We start from the raw sequence: 18,307 nt of genomic DNA, 5'->3' as shown, positions 1-18,307 counted from the left end.
GTATACTTTAAAGGACAAAAGGGATGAATAAATGGGCATAGTCACACAAGAGTAAAAAGTCTAAGGATAAGACAAGTGTGACCTAGTCCCAAACTTCAAAATTTACAATTTTTTATTTATCAAAGGTTTGTGGTTGCTAATCTAACATCATACTCAAGTTTCTATTTTTATTATTATAACATCTAACCACCTAAATTGTCAAAACTAATATAATAGTATAAACTAAATAAACTGTAGTCACACAAATCTGTCCAGCTTAATTAAATAAATATTTGCTATTTATTTGATTAAAAATCCACTAGCCACTAGTTAATTAAATTAATATTTAATTAATTCATCCCCAAACATTCTTTTATTAATTAAATAAATTATTCAATTTATTTTAATTAATTCATTAAATCAAATTCCAATCAATTAAATAAATAAAAGCTATTTATTTAATAAAATCCCCCTTTTCCTCTTTTAAATAAATTAAATTAAACATTTATTTAAATCATTATCCCCCCCCACTTGCATTTTCCTACAAATGCAACTTGCACACATTTATTGAAATAAACTAATTTTATTTTAATAAAATCCTATTTTCCCTCACCCACCAAATCCACTTGCAAAATCTAATCCCCTTCTAGATTCTTCTAACCCCTTCCTGATTAGCCTAATCCATCCCCTAATTATTGTCACATTCCTAAGCAAAATGGAGTCACTTCTCAAAGACTCCAAAGTCTTTGAAAAGCATTTAATGCTTTGTGTGTTCAACAAATTAACCCCCAAAGTCTTCCAAGACCACTAATGGCTCTTACATGACCATTTATGGCTCTTACATAACCATTTATGGTTATTTCAAACTTGTCCCCCCAAACATTTATTGTTTTGACCATATTCCTCCATTTCACATTTGCACAAGAGTTTATCCATTGGATAAAAACTTTATTCTTTGAATAAAGAGTTTATTCATTCAACCAACCTTGACTTTGACTTCCAAAGTCATATCAAGCATTTAATGCTTATTCCCTCCCCTCTCAACCTATCTCACATTGACACTTGTCATCCTGGGATTGGGTTGAAAGCCATCACATGGATTTGAAATCATTCAATCCTGACCCTTGTTGAGATTGCTCAATTTCAACCATCCATTGCTCCATTTCCCCTATAAATAGAGCTCATTTCTTCATAATCCAGATCCTGAAAACTTGTATGCATTTAAGCTATAGGCATTTTTAGAGAGCATTTTAGCATAATTAACTCATATCTTGTCATTTTGGATAAAATCAATCATTTTAGTATCAATAGCTTAATATTTGCTTCTTTATTTACATTTAGAGCAAACATTTCAATCTCAATCCTCCATAAGCATCCATAGTGCAAAAAGCTACTGAGAGCTACACTATTTTGGAACTTGGAGAGGAGAGGAACAAGGGAGAAGGAGCTAAGAACATGCTAAGAGGCATTTGGAGATGCCTCGTTATCTTTGTTTCATTAGTTAGAGATATTAGCATGATTTTAGTGTCTCTCTTGATATGCCTGTTTAGATTAGTCTTTGATTAAATAACACTAACGGTTTCTTGTGTATTTTGTGTTGTTTCTCTTAGACTAACCTGGTCCATTTTGTAGGGCATCATTTGGTGAACCCGACGTGAATCCAAGCACCAAAAATACCTTTTTTTAAAAAAAAACTAACATGTTTGAATGTTGAAAATGTCACACAGGTTGCGCTTTGGCGCTATTGAACTCGTTCTAGCACTATCGACACTTGTGCTTTTAGCGCTATTGTTCTTACAATAGCGCTATTGTCTCAAGTTCAACGCTTTTGGTACCGTTTTGGCGCTTTTGACGTTGTTTTGGCTCTATTAACCCTTTTTCAGTGTTTTTGCCTCTCTGTCTTTTCCCTTCTTTCAATGCTTTTGAGTTAAAGAGCGCTTATGTTCAAAGATAGACTAGCGCTATTGTAACAAAATGTCGTAAAAATCACCTTGTAACCAAAAAAATTGAAAATTTTAGGCTTGTGGAAGCCCCCCTTGGACATAGATTTTACTAACAATTTGTTGTTTGTGCAGGTTTAAAACTCACCATAAAAAAATCACAAACTTGCCTTTTTGGTGCTTTTAAAACTTGAACAAAAACAAATCTTCCTTGTTTTCTAGTTAGACTAACTCATCTTTTGGTGCATTAAAAATTGAACAAAAGAAACATTTGCTTTCATTACAAGTTAGGACTCATTTTCTTTTGGGGCTTAAAATCAACAATTTGATTTCCTTACATCAAACTAAAGAATTTACAAGCCACACTTCAAATTTGGGTGCAATTAAAAACTTACAATCAACTTGTCTCAATTTTGCACAAGCGATTTACTTTATGCAAAACGTGCTTTTTTGTTAAGTTGACCAGGACTTCCCATTCCTAGTTTACAAAACATATTGCCTTTGAAAGATAAAAAGAACATCATGATTTTTTGGAGCAACATCTCCAAATAGCTAGACCACATTTGCGATGATGGGTTAAAAAGAACAAGTGTTTTTCGTGTTTGGCACGCTTGTGCAAAAAGTCGGTCGAGTGGTCCTACCTTTAAACACACACTATCCTCTCCCTTGGCTTTCGTGGTCCTAGGTGCAAGAGAAAAGTGTTAGTAACACTCAAATTTTATCTTTTTAAGAGAGGCCTGCCAAGGGATCGATACTCTTGGGAACGACCTCGAGTGGTAAATCCTTCGAGCCGCTATAGAAATCAGGTGAGAGCGAAAGCTGTAGCCTTGGGTATAGTTGTTCCTACAGTGTAACTGGCCGAAAGGACAAATGGGCCCCACCACTAGTTACAAGGCTCTTAAGTGAGTCACTGCAGAATGAACTTATGTCCAAAAACATCGAACATGACTAAACACCTTTAAGTAGTAGCCCACCCATTCTATTAATTGAGGATATTTGCAATATAATTTAGTGCAAGAGCATAGATGGTTTTGCTCCCAAGATACTCACCATACATATTTCCTTGAGTAGAAACATAGCTTTTTGAAAAGTCACTTGTGGCTTGATAAAAGTGGTGACTCCCCCGTCATAGGGATCATCTATTTGTTATGCTCGTGCAAGACTTAGTATATCACATCCTTACCTGCCACGACGGGATTCATAAGGTATGTAGTACCAAAGTCGAAGAAATATCAAGATGTGGGCTAAATTTATCACAACTGGCCATTTGACCTTAGGGATAAAAAGTGTTTGAAGTGTGTTCATTTTAAAGACCAAGTGCAAATTGAGCCGACTTCAGGCTTTGGAAATACACCTTAAAATACATCTAAAGGAAGGGTCATATACAAGTCCAAGGATTGGGTTGATCTAGACCCATACTCATTTGTGCCTTTGGGGCAACATTCTTGTGTTTGTGTGCTTGCTTTGTTTTCTTGTCAAAGAAACATGAAAAGAAAATCACTCCCAAAAACAAAGTATTCATCCAACCAAACATTTCTCAAAAACAACCAAACACATCAAAAACAAAGTGCAAACAACAAAGAGACAAATTTTATGACCATTCTTCACATCTTGCGAAAGAAGAAGCGTCATCAGAATATCAACTTGACAAGAAGACCATTAAGCTCAAAGGCTTTGATCAAAAAGAGGAAATTCTTCTATATAAATCGACAAATCTTTGTCTCCCATAGAGTTTTTCTGCATCACATGCGTCTCTACCTTCAAGGCAAAACAAACGAATTTGATTCAGAATCATTGAACCGCAGAGCTTTTATGCAATATAGAGCTCTAAGTTATCACAAAAACCAAGGAGGTAAGATTAATCCCAACTTTTTCCCAAACGTTTGCATCACATACAACACAGCTCGAGAAATACCACCAACACCCGAAAGGGAAGAGGTAGAGTTTGTCCCATTTGTAACACAAAGCTTTTATTTGAAGTTGAAAACATTTCATTCATCATCTTATTCATACATCATCACTTCATCATCAATTCATTCCAGACTCTCAAAAACATTAAGAGGTTCTTGTCCCAAAGTTCTCTTTTAGATATTGCTTAAATCAAACACATCACATCACTTTTTAGATTGTTTCTACATCTAGGATAAGCTCATCCCAAGAGACACATCTATGTAGGTTAAAACTAGTTCATGAGTGAATCCTCTCATTACTAGGTAGTTAAATCTGTAACACATCTCAGATTTCTCTACACCTTATCACATCCAAATCTTATTAAACAAGCAAGCAATTCAAAAAAGGAATTTCGGTTACATCTACCTTAAAAAGTGCTAGAGATCCACATGAAACACAATTCACCAACCATCAATCTTTCATTTCATCAAAAAACTCATCATCATTTTCACACAACTTCAACAAAAGCTTGTAAGCAAAATGGCTCAAACCCGATCACAGTCAAGGCAATGAGAAATAGAAATGGAAGAAGAAGAAGAAGAGAATCTCAATGAAATTCAAGAAGCACTTGGAGGAAATGCAAATGATGAAAACCCAAGTACTCCTACTCCTACAACAATAGAAAGGGCTCAGCATAACCCTCTCTTTAACAGACCGTTTGATGAAATACTCAGGAGCAATGCAGATGCTCACTTTTTAAAGCTCGCTCAAGAAGAAACAAAACTCCCCTCTGACTTTGATCTTGCCCAATTAAGACAAGCATCCGAAAGACAAAGTCGCCATGAAGAGGAAAGAGGTAGAGATCCCATCAGATATAACATTCCTCGAGGTAACCCACCACCTCCTCCTCCAATTGAAATGGAGATGTTGTGGCAACAAGTCGAGAATCTCGCCCAACAAATTCATAATGGTGTCAAGACCAACCAATTCTCACTCAATGACATCTGTCCTTATCCTTTTGATCAGAATCTTTATATGCCACCCTTTCCCCGAGGATTCGAAACACCCAAATTTGAAAAATATAGAGGAAAGGGAGATCCCCGTGATCATGTCAGAGAATTTCATTCTGCTTGCCTCGAAGTGGCATATGAAGACACCTACCTAATGCACCTTTTTCCCCAAAGCTTGGGAGGAACAACCACATCATGGTTTTCTCGACTACCAGGTGGCATTAGAACATTTGAGGAACTCATCCAGAAGTTCCTAGCTCATTACTATCATAACATTGAATGCGACATTACCATGGCTGATCTGTGCAACACTAAACAAAAACCAGGTGAACTATTCTCAGTATTCCTGCAACGATGGCGTCAAATGTCTAGCAGACGTTCTCTTCAGTTACCTAAACGAGAACTAGTGGAAATATTCATTTCCAACTTAAACGAAGAAATGGAATTTCACCTGGATGTCAAAGACACAGACTCTTTTAATGATATGATCACCAAGGGTTTGAAATGTGAAAGGGCACTTATCAAGAAAGGACTCATCAAAATATTTAATGAACCAAAAGATGGTCCTCGCCCACGCTTCAATAGCGATAAACCAAACTTCTGGAATAAAAACAAGAATATCGTCAATGATGGGGTTGTGGATGCCCGGACTATCCAAAATGCACAACCTGTGGTTCGGTTTGCAGGACAAAATCCTCCACCACAGAATAACACAAATGTTCCTTCCAATCAAGGTCGCATCACATCTCATGATGAGCCTAGACCTCGTTAGCAAAAATAGAAATGAACATACACTCCCTTAGGGGAACCCATTGAAATAGTATTGCGACAACTCATTTCTCAAAATTTGGTCACTCTACCTAAACTATCAAACTATGAGCCTCAGGTCAAGCTGGCATGGTGGAGAGATACTGAACACTGTGAATTCCATCAAGGAAGAGGACACAAGACAAGTAATTGTCACTGATTAAAAGATCTTATTCAGGATCTTATTGACCGAGGAGAAATTGAAATTGAAGGACATGACCCAAAAACAACAAATAATGATCATCTAATGTTCAAAAATCCACTTCCATCACAAGATCAAAGGGGTCCTTCCACTTCCAGGCGAGGCACTGATACCGCAGATTATACGCAGGCTGCGTATAATTACACTGTAAATCATTTGTATGATGCCAGTGAACAAGTTGCAACTATAACCTTCAAAAATCCCAACTCAAATTGTAATGTTGTTACGCGTCGCGGCAAAGTCACCATAAAGGCAGTTCCACAAGGCACCACCTCCATCCCAAAGCAGTACAATCTTGTGGAACAATTAGATAAAACGCCTGCTCTTATATCCATTTTAGAGCTATTGCGCCTATCGCCCTCTCATAAAACTATCTTGGATCAAGCACTCCAAGAGGCGTCAGTCCCTGCAAATTTGAATATAGACCAATTTCAAGCCATGGTTGGAAGTCTAAAGTCATCACCTTGTCTCACTTTTTCTGAAAGTGATAACTCTTCCTTCCAACAACCTCATAACGCTTCGCTCCACATCGAAGGATTTATTAACCAGCATAGGATCAAACGAGTCTTGATAGATAATGGAGCAGGCCTGAATATTTGTACACTACAATTGGTCACAGCATTGGGATATGTAGTAGAATCAGTGGATCCTTGTAAGAAGATCACAATCAAAGCCTATGACGATGCAGAGCGGTCATCCAAAGGAGCTGTGGTATTACCAATTCGAGTGGGCCTTGTGGTAAAGCACATCATCTGTCAAGTTCTGGACCTTCCTCTGCCATACAATCTATTGTTAGGAAGACCTTGGATACATGCCATGCAAGCCGTTCCATCTACCTATCGTCAATGTATCAAGTTCCCACATAACGGTGTAGAGATCACAATCCTGGGCGATGCAAATCCCTTTGCATATTGCCATAATATCAACCATCAACTAGAGATTACCGTTCCTAATAATAGAGAATCCATTTCTTCCACATCATATATAAGTCCCACCTCTCTTGCCAGTTTGAACACCACTATACCAAAGCAAGAAAAGCTAAAAATGAAGATAGCAGAGGAAGGTCCTGGGGAATACAACTTGAGTGAACTCTTTTGTGTGGGACAAATGCCCATTTCCCCTAGAACACATGGTAAACCACAACAGGTACTCCGACAACCACTGGTCACGCCAGCATGTGCTTTGACACCTTTCATCCTTGGAAAGAGTCAAAAAGAAGAAACCCAAGAGGAGGACTTAGCGGACTGGATCTATAAAGATCCCATCACCACTGATATGCCACAAGTTAGACTTCCTACGGATCAATATGGCAAAGGCCTCCTCATTATGCAAAGAATGGGGTATGATGGTCAGAGTGCTTTAGGATATTGCAAACAAGGACGACATGAACCTCTGCTGTCGGAATTAAAGCCCAAAGGTAATACAGGCCTAGGTTTTGAAAAAGAGATATTTCCTAAGCTCAAATTCAAAGGAAAACCCAGCAAACCATTATGTCAGCCTACTACAAAAAGGACACCTTTCATTATCAAAGCAACATCGAGCACCATCACAACTGCTCCACCGAGGCTCAGAATCCCAACACAACCATCACTAATGCCACTCATTCCACCCATCGAACCAGTAATCCCATCCGCAGTAGCCATCATATCAAAAGTACCATTAGTAGCAGCAACTGTATCAGAACCTGCAATAGTATCCATGGCACCAACAGTACCAACAGAAGCCACAGAGTCAATATTACCGATACTCCCTGTACCAGATCCTTTAATCCCCATCAACCTTCCTGCAACACCAATCACACCTACAGTATTTAACTCAAAAGACATCCCAATATGGTATAGTAATCAGATGCTGGAAAGTGACTCAGAGACCGACTCACATGAGTGGGAATTTGATTTTGTACAACTTAACACTTCAGATGAGGAAGACACATCACCACCTCCACCATGCAAAGATATCCCTGTTTATGGAGAAGCACAGATAAAGACCACTTGGGTTCCTGAACTGGAAACATCTTCCACAGACCCTACGTCTCATCTTACGCCTGATTTTGATAGCGAGAGTACCATCAACGACCTTCACCATAACGTCTTAACCCTCACTGATACATCTAACACACTTAACCTAATCGATGAAGTAATGCCCATTATCCACTATGAACTCATCGAATGGAACCAACCAAATCCCCCATGTCTTGACTTCTTCCAAAACGATGAGGCCATCATTGACTTTTTGGAATTAAGGGATAACCTACCAAGCGGGGATCACAAAGCTGGATTCGCCATCGAACTTAATAGCGCAACATACTTTGGGGCGGATGCCAAACCTTTCAGTTGCAAAAATATAACAATAAAACATGGATCTTCCAGTGAAAACCACACTGTGGCACTATTTGATCTAACAAAAGTAAAAAGAAAGAGCGTATCCAATGGTGAAAACCTCTCTGAGGCGCCTGAGGATGAAGGGTTTGACATTCTCCCTACTAGTACACAACATGAACGATCAACGTTTCTCATCGAGGAAACCAAAGAATACAATGTGGGGACTCCTGAAAATCCTCATCTCATACATCTAGAATCTCTTCTCACTCCAGAGGAACAACCTAAATTTATAGAATTCTTCCAGAAGTGCCAGATCAACTTTGCATGGTCATATGCAGACATGCCTGGGCTTGATCCTAATTTAGTCATGCATTACCTCACCATAGCAGAAGGAGCCAAACCTGTCAAGCAGAAGCTTCGTAAGATGCATCCTCAAATTGCAGTGCTAGTCAAAACAGAACTCAAGAAACTCCTAGATGTTGGTTTCATTAGACCAATTGATTATGCAGAATGGATCTCCAATATTGTACCTGTCGGCAAACCAAAAGGGGCATCCGCATTTGTACTGACTTCAGAGATCTGAATAAGGCCTGTCCTAAGGATGACTTCCCCCTTCCAAATATCGACATCATAGTGGATCTGACAGCGAGACATGCCATGCTTTCACTTATGGATGGCTTTTCAGGATACAATCAGATAAAGATCGCACCAGAAGATCAACATAAGATAGCCTTCACCTGTCCATGGGGCACATATTGCTGGAATGTAATACCCTTCGGTATAAAGAATGCAGGAGCGACCTATCAAAGAGCAATGACCACCATCTTCCATGACATGATGCATACCATAATGGAAGATTATGTTGATGACTTACTAGCAAAGTCACTCACCAGAGAAGGGCATCTCCACATCTTAGATAAAATATTTGATAGACTAGAACAATACCATGTTCGACTCAACCCCAAGAAATGTGTCTTTGGAGTAACCTCCGGGAAGCTTCTAGGATACATTGTCTCAAGCAAAGGTATTGAGGTCGACCCAGCAAAGGTAAAAACAATCATGGATATGCCACCACCAAAGAATATCAGTCAGTTAAGGACATTACAAGGGTGACTTCAATCCATCTGAAGATTCATTGCATAATTGGCTGATAAGTGTCACCCATTTACACATCTGCTACACAAGAACATCCGCTTTCAGTGGGATGCCCGATGCCAACAAGCATTTCAGACGCTTAAAGACTATCTCATGAATCCACCATTGCTGATGCCACCAGATCCAAGTAGACCGTTGTTACTCTATATCTCAGCAACAAGTACAACATTGGGTGTACTACTGGCACAACATAATGCAGAAGGAAAAGAGTGTGCTGTTTACTACATCTCTCGCACACTGGTGGGCTATGAACTCAATTACACCCCTATTGAGTGAGCTTGCCTAGCAGTAATCTTAGCAGCCACTAAACTAAGGCACTATCTATTAACACACAAAGTACAACTCATTGCAAAGATTGATCCACTCAAGTATTTACTCAGCAAAGCAGCATTGACAAGCCGCTTGGCCAAATGGGTGATGATTTTAAGTTAATTTGACATCGAGTATGTAGACCGTAAAGTTATCAAAGGGCAAGTTATTGCAAATCAGTTGGCTGATGCACCACTCATAGGTGATCATCCTCTCATTTCCAATTTTCTAGATGAAGAGATATTCATGATCACAACAACACAACCATGGAAACTTTACTTTGATGGTTCATACACTAGGCATGGCTCGGGGGTAGGCATTCTGTTTATCACACCCCAAGGTGACAGCATCCCGAAGTCTTACAGGCTCACATTTCCATGCACCAACAACATCGCAGAGTATGAGGCCTTGATCACAGGACTCAGGTTAGCCGTACAATGGAAATTACAAGAACTACAAGTATATGGCGACTCCCAACTGGTCATTCGACAAGCAACCGATGAATATCAGACCAAAGATGATAAACTCATGCCATATAAGCAAATGGTGGACACTCTAAAGACATCATTTACTACTCTCACTTTTGAGCAGATACCAAGAGATTAGAATCGAGCTGCTGACACCATGGCTACCATCGCATCTCTACTAGATCTTCCACAAAATTCAACACGCTATGAGTTCTTGGTAGAATAGCTTTGGATTCCCGCTTATGATATCCCTGAATCCGAAATGATATGTCGCCTTGTCGGTTCTGAATCCCCATGGTATGGTGAGTTCTACACCTATCTCCGTGATCACACCCTTCCTCCCAACCAATCCAATAGCCAACGTAAAACCTTCATTCGCCAAACTGCTCGATATACCATTATTGCCGAAACCCTATACCGACGCGGTCTTGATGGTACTCTCCTTCGATGCCTGGAACAAGGTGAGATAACAAAGGCTTTGGAAGAAGTCCATGAAGGCATTTGTGGGACTCATTCAAGTGGTCCATCACTCGCCAAGAAACTCCTGCGCAATGGATACTATTGGCCATCTATGGAAAAGGATTCCTACTACTTTGTCAGAAAATGCAAGAAATGTCAAGTTCATGGCGACCTGATACATGCACCAGCACAGGAACTACAACCAATCACAACACCATGGCCTTTTTGTCAATGGGGCCTTGACCTTGTGGGTAAGATTCATCCATCTTCATCCAATGACCATAAATTCATTATTACCGCCACCGAATATTTCACAAAGTGGATCGAAGCTGTTCCACTTACCCAATTCACTGGCAAGTAGATCGCCTCATTCATCCTCAACTACATCATCTGCCGGTATGGTGTACCCATGTCCATCATCACAGATAACGGTCTTCCTTTCAAAAATCAGGATGTCCGTGAACTTTGTGAGAAATTTCACATCCAACATCACTTTTCCACTCCCTACTACCCACAAGGCAATGGTCAGGTCGAAGCATCCAATAAAAACATATTGAGGATCCTAAAGAAGATAGTCAATGATGCCGACCATGATTGGCATGTTCAACTAAATCCAACGCTATGGGCATATCGAACTAGCATTCGAACTCCTACAGGCGCAACTCCCTACTCATTGGTCTATGGTGCCGAAGCTATCTTACCTATTGAGGTTGAGATACCATCCCTATGGGTTTCCTTGCACAATCTAATAGATGATGAAGCATACAGAGTCTCCCATCTTCAGGACTTAGAGTTACTTGATGAGAAGCAACAAGCTGCATACAACCATCTCAAAGCTTATCAGCAGCGCATGAGCAAAAGCTACAATCACCGAGTTAGACCTCATACATTTGAGGTAGGTGATCTTGTTCTATGAGAGAATCCTCGCAACCAACCAAACAAAAAACATCAGGGCAAGTTTGAATCAAACTGGCTAGGCCCATATATTGTCACTGCTGTATTCGGGTCCGGGGCATATCAATTCGCTACATCAGAAGGAGAACCGCTTGCAGATCCAATCAACAACATGCACCTAAAACGGTTTTATACCTAAGGTGTATAGAGCATCAGGCTCCCCTACATACCAGAAAATACCAAAAACATTCAAAAAAATGTCTTGAAAAAAATACAAAAACATTCAAAAAAAAGTAAATAAAAATCATGCATCCAAACGATGAACAACCACTCTAGTGGCACCTTGGGTAAGTACAATGGTGAAAACCTGGCAAACAGGCGCCACTCATAAAGGCTATGGCTCCATTGTCTTTCAGACTTGTTGCGATCACATCTACTTCATACATACATCCATCCATCCAAAACCATGGCTTGTTATTCCTCTGCAATTATGATAGTACTCCATACATCTTGCATCTCGCTTTTTCATAGTCATGTCTAAAAATGGGGGCAATGCCTTTAACCTATTGATGGAAGTGGATTCTACATTGTCTTATGATTCATTAAGTTCTTCATTCAAGCAATCATCAAAATACCAAAAACATTGGAAAATGTCTCAACAAAATACCCAAAAAAACATTCAAAATGTCTCACAAAATCCAAAAACATCAGAAAACATCAAAAAATCCAACAAAAACATGGCAACACTTTGTACATACTCATCCATGCAGATACCAAAAACAAACATTGACAAAATACTCACACAATGACCATTTACCAATCAACCACACAATCACCATCAACACTCAAAACTGTCTTCAAACAAGGATGCATCCTTCCTTACCAAAACAAAGACAAAAGTGACATTTTCTTTGACAAGAAAATTATGTTAAGCTATCAAATACTTGGTTGATTTGTGAGTACAATCATTCGTTTATCTGTATCGGGATCTTTCAGCATTGTTTTGTATTGTTTGCGCATTATTTCCGATGAAGTTCTGGGGCATGTACTAATGGTGTCTACGTGGGAAGTTCACCAAGCTACGTGATCTTATGCCAAATGCAGTCATAGATCATTACGGCTTGCTGAATACAACGTATACCTCGACCATATGAGCATGAACCATTTCCAAGGATCCTTATTCTTTATTCTTTATGTATATACTATTTATTTGCAGGTACAATGCTCTTATTTGTAGGTACAATGCTCTTATTCTTTATTCTTTATTTGCAGGTACAATGCTCTTCCTTTGGTTCCTCCTACCTCATCCAAACTGGATAAAGGTTTTTATCTCTTAGTACGGTATGCATTTGTCTCAGGATATGATCAGCCTAAGATCAAGGAGGACGATCCAAGTCATGCATGAATGAAGATAATCCTTGTCTGTTCCACAAGCAATACTCTGGTCGACTTGACCCTTATATCAAGTCGTTTGTATTAACTTGCTATATAAAATCCATGAAAGGAATACTCAGGTCATCTTGAATCATTATGTCAAGATGCTTGTATTCTCTTCCAACATTTTAAAGCTCAATGATGAAAATAGAGCACTATGGATCGTCATTTCATCTCATCTGTTTATATATTGCACTCCGTTGCATATCACCCATCCATTCACTCATTCATATATAGGATTTATATGCAAATATAAAAATTAAGCTGGTCTTGGATACAATCACGATCGAGTACTTTGATACATCATCAATGCATCATGCAAAGTCTTAAAAACCTTGCATTCCTCATGGTCATATCATCATCGCATTTAGTTGCATCTCACATTAAGAACATTCATGTCATTTTTTTTAACATTGCATATAGTTCATTTTTGACATTAGTTTTTCATTAAATCATTTGCATCATTGCATCAATCATAAATAATTAGATTCATTCATGGGATCAAATTGTCTTTGATTGTTTTAAAATCATTTACTAGGCATTCATATAGTGCCGATTATCCATCATCATTTTATCATCCTTTATCATTTTATTATTGCATACATTCATTTATCCATTTAGTGAAAAAGTGCATTCATTCATCCATTAACTAAGTATCTTATTATGCTCATTTTAGGATTCATTCACATTGCATTCATTATCCTCTTTTTAATTGCATTAAGGTGCAGTTATTAAAACATTAGTTATAGTATCATCACATTATCATTTGTACTTAAATCATATTTATGCATTTAGAATCATAAATCCACTTGTTTGTAAAACATTGGTTCATAACATTTTATATCCATTATATATATGCATTCATTTAAACATTATCATATAAACATTTGTACTTTACATTTTGTTTATCCATATTACATTCATCTAAAAACATCTAGATGCATATCCATACATAACATCATTCATTCGACCATTGCATTAACATCATCACATAAATCATCTCATCATTATATCAAAATAGGAAACACCAAAATCCTGTTCATAAATTATCATAAGCATACATCATCATCATGGCATTACATACATAAAAGCATTACATCAAAAATCAAAACAAATCATACATATATAAACCTACATTCATATGTCAGTATCGTCATAAAAACATGCATATAAGAAACATCTCATCAAATGCATACATATACACATATCCATCTAAGCCATAACTCATCATCCTGCATAAAACATCCATACATAATCAACTGCATATCATCAAAATATGGGATCTCCATATATATCTCATCTCATATATCAGAGTGCAATGAAGTCTACAATATCAGCTACCAAGAGCCATCCAAGATACAGTCCAAAAAATAGACAATGATACAATACATATATGTATGCAAAAATACTTTCTCAAATGCCACTCTGGCCAGATGCTATACCACCACCACCACCTCCACCTGCTCCACCACTGGTACCCGCACCCCCTGCTCCATCTCTCCATGGAGGCCTCATCGAACCACCACTCACTCCAACATCCCCTGATCTCTCCCTCCGCAGCGGACCCATCACACCCCCACTGCTTTGCACCCTATGCGATCACTGTGATCTAGCCTGTCGCATCTGCGAATAGCTAAGAGCTCGCTGATTAACTAGCACCACCTGCTCATATAAACTCCACTAGTAGTCTATCTCCGCCTGTGCTCATCGCATCTCCCTCATCACCTCCCCCGTAGGCCCTTGTGCTCCTACTCCAACCCGCACTCTCTCCTGTAGCTCTACCAATCTCTCCACTGCACTATCCCTCTCCCGCAGCACCACCGCCAGCTCTGACTCCCATGCAAATAGCTGCACATCCCTAGCTGCCACCTCCGCCTCCAAATCCTTTGTCCGAGTCTGCAAACGTACTATCATATGATCTCGCAGATCTCCAGTGGCTCCCTCCTCGGTATCTATAGCCGCCTCACCTGCACCACCCTCTCCAGTAGTCCCCTCCCCTCTGTCCATCGGGATCTCCCTCTCCATCCCCCTCCCACTCAGCTGAACTCCTCCCTGTATCAATGGTCCCTGTGATATCTATAGAGGCAGTCCACCTCTCCCTCTCCGCTGACTCCGCATCCCCAATCCCCCACCTCCTCCTCCACCTCCACCTCCACCTCCTCCTCCATCTCCCCCACCTCCTCCTCCATCTCCTCCCCCTACCCTTGGTCCTCGGCCTCCTACCCTCCTCCGTCTCCGTCCCCTCTCATCCTCAAAAGATGGGATCGGCTCTGTTGGATCAAAGATCCATAAGATCGGGTGCGCTGCCCGGTACTGCGTGTACCCATCTGTAACACCTGCATCCATGACCCTCGGTCGTATGTCCCACGGTGTCGCCTGCAGTGTTCGAAACTCTGCTAGTGCCTGATCATATGGTAGCACTGACCCCCATGCGTACCTCTCCCGAATAACTCGAGCATACTCTCTTGATCCACTGGGCAGTCCCTGCTGCCACCCAAACTGCCTCATCACTCTCCCTAGCACCTGTCTCTCCACATGATATGCGGTCCTCCCAATGAGGAATCGGGTCATAAAAACGTAAGGCAGTGCCTCTGCATCATCATCCCATGGCTCACACTCCAAGTATGGCCGCCATATAACTGCATCCAGATCATCTAATGCCCGCCGCCACCACTCTAACTTCCCCAGGTGGGGTTGACTCATCATACCGCTATACATGAACATGTACGACTAGTCTACTGCCCGGAATCTCAGACTCATCGGTCGAGTCACTGGTAGGTGCTCCCAAGCCCAAATATGCAGCAACATCATGCCCACTGCTAAGGAACCCCTCCCCCGGTAAACCACCTCATGGAGCTCCTGGTACAGGTGTGCCAGCACGCACGGCCCCCACGCAAATCGCGTCCCCTCGGTCATCATCATCTCGATAACTTGTCCCCATCCGACGACCAAACCATGTGATCGCCTGTTTGGACAAAGTAATCCTCCCACAATGCCGAACAAAACTGCTGGAAGAGGCTCATATAATGCCGCTATATCCTCCCAGGCAATGGAGCCATCATCAATGAAAACATCCTCATCAAATATCCTCTGCATTGCAAGAGTCCCCCAGGATCTGTCATATGTGACCAGCTCCCCCCGAATCGGAATCCGTAGGATGCGCCACACATCCTCTAGGGTCACTGTCATCTCCCCCTGTGCCAGATGGAAGGTGCACGTCTCGCTGTGCCACCGCTCTGCTAGTGTTGTGATCAAACCATGATTCATACGAATCATGGGCATGTGTATCACCTCATATAGTCCCGTCGTGGCAATACAGTCTATCTCCGCCTGTGTCAATCGATCCCGCAACCCCTGTGTCGCAGGATGTCGCTCACATAACTGCAACACGCACAGCTCCTCCTGCACATGGACATTCATCAATCACCATCAGTTGTTTTGTTTTCAAACTTTCTTAAGTTTAAACCTAAACTATCAACAGATACTTTGATCAAGTATCTTCGGGTCTCAACAGGTAAGCAATCATGGCCACCTAGACTTCAATGGGCATTTATCCTAACAAATGACCTAAGTCTCATCAGGCTGCTATGGTTCAAAACAACTCCCACTTTACATCGCCAACCATCCATCATTGGCATCGGGAGATTAGTCTTCATCCACATTGGGACATCTCTTTATCCTAAGGCAAAAGCGTTATTTTACCAACAAAAGCGCTAGTTTCTCAACAATAGCGCTACAACCCTAACAAAAGCGCTCAATCAGCTATCCAACAGCGCTCAAACTACAAATGCGCTAAAACAACTACACAGTAGCACTACTTAAAATCAATAGCGCTCCATCAAGCCCTTAATAGCGCTTATTAATCAAAAGCGCCTAAACTTGCATACAATAGCGCTACAACAAAACAAAAGTGCTCAAACAATGGGGCAATAACGCCATTGCGGCGCAGTAGCGCTAGTTCATGGAGCAAAAGCACCAAAACCGTAGTTCCAACACTCTTGCTCTGACTTAACTTGGACTCAGCTAAAAACCTATAAAAAATGCATAAAAATTAAATTTTTGAATTTGCGTACCGCTGGTCCATAGTCGTCTGGGTGCTGAAACCATCGAACTCACTCAAATATATGCTCGGTAATCGGTATCAGCATCCTGACTGCTGCTCGCTCCTCCAAATGTCCCTATCAGAGCTCTGATTTCCAATTAGTCGCGGTCACAAATGATCCTGTTTTCATCCCTTTCACCCCATTTATACCCTTCGCCGTCACTGTAACTTCTCTTCGCTCACCGCCGTAGTCCCCGTGAACTTCCCGAGCCCCCCATTTCTCCATTTTTTCCCCCATTTTTTTCCATTCTTTCACTGTTGTTGCTACTTTCTTCTATTCTATCTCCCCTCCACTTCTCATTCTTTTTCGAGAGATCGCCCGATTTTTTGAAATTTTTCGGCCCATCTCTCGAGGGGGCATACCACCCATTAAATTAACATTTTATGGGGCATTTTCTTCACACCAGTTTTTCTTTCTTTGAAACGACGCGATAAACCACACCGTCTCAAAGAGGGGCAAATGTAGTCACACAAATCTGTCCAGCTTAATTAAATAAATATTCGCTATTTATTTGATTAAAAATCCACTAGCCACTAGTTAATTAAATTAATATTTAATTAATTCATCCCCAAACATTCTTCTATTAATTAAATAAATTATTCAATTTATTTTAATTAATTCATTAAATCAAATTCCAATCAATTAAATAAATAAAAGCTATTTATTTAATAAAATCCCCCTTTTCCTCTTTTAAATAAATTAAATAAAACATTTATTTAAATCATTATCCCCCCCCACTTGCATTTTCCTACAAATGCAACTTGCACACATTTATTGAAATAAACTAATTTTATTTTAATAAAATCCTATTTTCCCTCACCCACCAAATCCACTTGCAAAATCTAATCCCCTTCTAGATTCTTCTAACCCCTTCCTGGTTAGCCTAATCCATCCCCTAATTATTGTCACATTCCTAAGCAAAATGGAGTCACTTCTCAAAGACTCCAAAGTCTTTGAAAAGCATTTAATGCTTTGTGTGTTCAACAAATTAACCCCCAAAGTCTTCCAAGACCACTAATGGCTCTTACATGACCATTTATGGCTCTTACATAACCATTTATGGTTATTTCAAACTTGTCCCTCGAAACATTTATTGTTTTGACCATATTCCTCCATTTCACATTTGCACAAGAGTTTATCCATTGGATAAAAACTTTATTCTTTGAATAAAGAGTTTATTCATTCAACCAACCTTGACTTTGACTTCCAAAGTCATATCAAGCATTTAATGCTTATTCCCTCCCCTCTCAACCTATCTCACATTGACACTTGTCATCCTGGGATTGGGTTGAAAGCCATCACATGGATTTGAAATCATTCAATCCTGACCCTTGTTG

Source organism: Cryptomeria japonica, chromosome 7 (genome assembly GCF_030272615.1).
Source record: "Cryptomeria japonica chromosome 7, Sugi_1.0, whole genome shotgun sequence".
NCBI classification, from domain to species: domain Eukaryota; kingdom Viridiplantae; phylum Streptophyta; class Pinopsida; order Cupressales; family Cupressaceae; genus Cryptomeria; species Cryptomeria japonica.
Note: the sequence above shows the minus strand (reverse complement) of the source record.